Source organism: Marmota marmota, unplaced genomic scaffold (genome assembly GCF_001458135.2).
Source record: "Marmota marmota marmota unplaced genomic scaffold, marMar, whole genome shotgun sequence".
In the NCBI taxonomy this organism is placed as follows: domain Eukaryota; kingdom Metazoa; phylum Chordata; class Mammalia; order Rodentia; family Sciuridae; genus Marmota; species Marmota marmota.
Window position 1 is genome coordinate 4,411,186 of NW_026000001.1, and position 4,046 is coordinate 4,415,231.

Below are 4,046 nucleotides of genomic sequence, written 5' to 3' on the forward strand. Positions count from 1 at the left end.
GAAGCAGAAAGGTGCAGGCTCGGGGGGGGGGGGGTGCAGAGAGGAGCCGGGCCTGATCCAGGCACAGGCTGCCGAGTGATGCAGCTTGAGGCCAAAGACGTGGTCCTTCCCGGGCCAGCCGACCCTGGACAGAGGCTACACTGTACTGTTGTCTACCCCTGGCTCCAGGGCTTGGATGGGGGCCTGTCAGCCGAGGTCTACCAGGACCCTTGCTCACAGAAGCCCAGGAGAGGGTCGCAGCACAGGGAAGGCAGGTCCCACCTCCAGTGGCAGCGCCGCCTCGAGATCTCAGGCAGTTAGCTTAATTTCCCTGAGCCTCTGTCTCCTCCTTTGCAGAACAGGTATGAAAAGGCCTTCCTCCTGTCCAGTAGTGGAAGGATTAAAGGGCCAAGGCAGGGTCCTGAGCGGGCACTGGATTGGGCCAGCTAGGGATTGCCTCATTTATAATGTGCCTCCAGCCTCCTCGGAAGGGCACCACCACCTGGGTAGGAGTCGTGGGCAGCCCCAGGGCACACTGTGCAGGACCCTTGGGGAACTGCAGGATGTCCGCCATTGGGCAGGTGCTTGGCCCCCCAGTGGGCTTGCAGAAGCAGTGGTGTGAGACGCCTCGTCCCCTGGCCTTCTCTCTTTTGCCTTGACCTGGCGCCTGCAGTCTTCAGCCTTCTGTGATGGATGGCTGACATGTGGCCAGTGGCTTGATGGAAAATTCTTCAAGGCCTTAATTTATTTGAAAAGACAGCTCAGGGTCTCGGGATCCAGGGAACCAGCCTGAGGCAGGTTTGACCAAGGGTCAGAGAGGAGGGTGAAGTCCCAGCCCCATCCTTGGTCACCCCCTGGAAGGGCCCCCAGGCCAATTGCCCCATGTTTCCAGACTTTGGATTCCCTGAGGCTCTGGGACAGCCATCCCTCCCCTGGGAAGCCAGTTGCAGCACACATTCTTGGTGGGGTGTGTGATCATGCCAGGACATAGCCCACAGAGAAGGGGGACCCAGGGGCCAGGTGAGGTGCTGGTGCAGAGGCCGGACACCAGGGGGCAGCAGGAGGCCGCAGTACGGATCTTCTGGGTCTGCAGCTCTGCTGCTCAATGGCAGAAGAGTAGGCTGAGAGCTTCTTGAAGCTGAAAGATGGGCCCACAACAGGGACTGACAGACATGGAGGTGTTGGAAGGACTGGCACGTGGGTGGCGCCTGGGGGAACTGAGCAGGTTTAACTGCCCCAGTCTCCCCTAAGAACCACACTCCAGGAGGGTGGGGTGGGGCTGGATCTGGGGCTGCATCTGGAGCTTGCCTGCACCACAGCCCAGGGATCAGGTCCAAGAGCCGGGAGAGAGAACTGGGCTGCCTGGGGGTGCCATGCCTTGACGGCCTGGGCTCTGGAGCAAGGTTTTACTTCTCCGCAGCTTGTCTCCCCAGCTGACCATGCCGCTGGAATGTATGCCTGCCCAGTGATGCCAGCCCAGAGACCAAAAGGCCTGACCCTCAGCAGCTGGAGATGCACTTGAAGTCTACTCCTCACTCCACCCCACCCCCACGCCCCAGGTAATGTGGGTGTGCCTGCCGTGGCATCGATGGCCCGCCGCTCTAGGGGCTGCTCCGGAGCCTTGCAGCTGTCCCCAGGTCCCCATCTGGCCAGCAGAGGGGGCAGAAGGACTGCTCTGATATTCTGGACAGCCACACCTGGAAGCGAACCGATTCCTGGCCAAAATGGACCCAGAGGACTGGGGACTGTGGTCTTTCCGGGGGCTCAAAGGAGAGCAAACAGCTGGGGTCATACTCTTGCTGCTGTGGGATCTGGAGAGTCACAAGAGATGAACGGGCGTACTGCTTGGCAGGGGCCAGGCAGGGGACCCTAGAGCTCATCACTTTCTATAAGTGGAGTCCCACTCCTGTGTAAGCAGGATTCGGGGTACTAGAGTAGCCCAGGAAACCTGTCCAAGATGAGCACAGCCCACCTTCTGGTTCCAGCACCCCCACCCCCAACTTCAGCTTTCTGCAGCAACGGAGTACAAAGATTGTTCTTTTTGTTTCCTTTTTCCTTTGAATGTATTTTTAATTACAAAAATAGAACTTGATTGTTGTACACAGACAGATGTTCGCTTGCTTCCAGGCCCCTTGGGGTGGAGGGTTGGGCCTCCTCTTGATGCCCAGTCCCCCCTCCCCAGCTCCTGCATGTCTTGGTCCAGGTGAGCCCCTTCCTCGGGTGGAAGAAGGAACAGCTTTAACAAGCCTGTTGTTACCATCCTTGATGGAGTTCAGAGTCACAGACTCTAGAGACAGTCACCTCCCGTGCTGTAATGTGGCTGACAGAGGGGGAGTCCCGCAGCACCTGGTTTAACTCCATAATTAAACGGGTAAAGTAGAAAAATAAAAGTGGGAACTGAATGGAAACCAGAAAGCCAGGCAGCCCAGGGGTCCCAGCCTGCTCCTTCTCCTGGGGTACCTCCCCCAAAAGGTGGTGGAGTTGGGGTGATGGGAGCTGCACTGAACAGAGCACCACAAGGTCCGAGCAAGAGGGACGCACAAGATGACCCTGAGGAACTCTTGGCACAGGCTGCAGGCTGGATGGGGTTCTCCAACCGGCCCTCCTTGACCGCTGACGCCCAGGCATTCAGACCTTTTAGGAGACCCTGGGGACAAGATGGTCACTAACCAGTGTGGCCTTGTGCCCAGGGTCTACAGGAAAGTCAGTCTCTGCAAAGGACTGAATAAGACCCTGCCTTCTGCTGACCTCAGGCCACTTGATAGCAGCCCTGCTCCAGGGGTTCTGGGGTCCCTTGGTTAGCTTCTCTTTATTTCCTTAAAGATGAACACTTTTGACATCGATGCCTGTAGGGAATAAGAACTATAACATACAGAGAAAAATAAAGCAGTCCACACAAATCCCTGCCTTTGGTACTGCCATCCCAGCATGGTGTCACTCTGGGCACATGCCCTTGTCCTGTTCAGTTTGCTCCTGGCTTCAAAACTCAGAAGACCACTTGTGGCCACATCTTCATGTTGACGCAGCACCCCCTTCCCTGCAACCCATCTGACTCTGGAAGGGGGTCTGGTTCGGGTGGGTGAGCCTCACTTTCCCTCCCTCCCAGAGACCTCTCAGCCTGAAAGGGCTGAGAGCTCAGGGCTCTCTTGGGACCTCCAATGGGGACCTGAAAGTTCTGGCTCCCCACCTGGGTTGCTCCTGGCTTGTGGAGTGAGGGAGTCCAGGCATTTCCTGGTCCATGCCCCACAGCCAGCTGGACAAAGGAAGGTGGCAGAAAATAATGGTCTTCCTTGGTGTCTTTTCTGGTGGGAGTGTGTGTGCGTGCCCCCAAAGGAGCTGTGTGGGAGAGGGGCACGGCCTTCATAGGCTCTTCCAGGTGACCTCTGGAGGTCCTTCCTTTTCTCCTGTCCAAAAGCCTCCAGCGCAGGGCAGGCAGATCCTGGTCAGACCCAATCCCAAGGAGGCTGAGGAACGGGTCAGTGGTCAGTGACATGATGGGCACAGCCTGGTCCCATCTACTGGGCCCACATATCGGGCTCCAGACCCCACCTCGGGAGAGCCCGAGAACGACGGCAGGCTCTCAAGGTGTTCCCCACTTGGCCCTTCAGGAGGGGAACTGATTCCTGTCGTCGCCTTCCGCTCGAGGGCCTTGGGGCCAGCAGGTGTACTAGGATCCAGGTGCGCAGACCCCTCCCAAGCAGGCACAAATTCGAGCGCCAAAGACTGCCCAAGACCCCGTCCTGCTCCCGCCAGGGACGCACTGGCAGCGGCGGGTTGAAGCCCATCAGCTGGCACAGGAGGCTCAGTGGCGATCGCGGGCAGCAGGGGCCCGAGGGACCTGGCCGGACGCCGGGCCCGCGGGGGACGGTGCCCACCGCTTCGCCGAGGGGGCGCCGCGCTGCCGCCCCACAACCCCCGCCCCACAGCCCCCGCCTGCAGACAAAGGAGCCGGCGGGAGAGGGGCGGGGGGATGGGGCGAGGGGCGGGGCGCCGCGGTGTCACGTTACCGCCCGCAGCGCCTTAACTCGTGCCCCGCCCCCGCCCGCTGCAGCGCGCTCGCGGGGCCG

The 4,046-nt window shown here is 59.7% G+C and overlaps 1 long non-coding RNA gene across 1 annotated transcript in view; it reads left to right on the forward strand.

The window, feature by feature from the left end:
- The window catches only part of LOC125618103, a 16,556-nt gene extending 12,516 nt beyond the window's left edge, over positions 1–4,040 (forward strand). The window contains exons 2-3 of the long non-coding RNA XR_007349340.1: positions 1,400–2,350; positions 3,588–4,040. This is a non-coding gene — a long non-coding RNA (uncharacterized LOC125618103). The remainder of the gene's footprint in view (positions 1–1,399; positions 2,351–3,587) is intronic.
- The last annotated feature ends 6 nt before the right edge of the window (positions 4,041–4,046 follow it).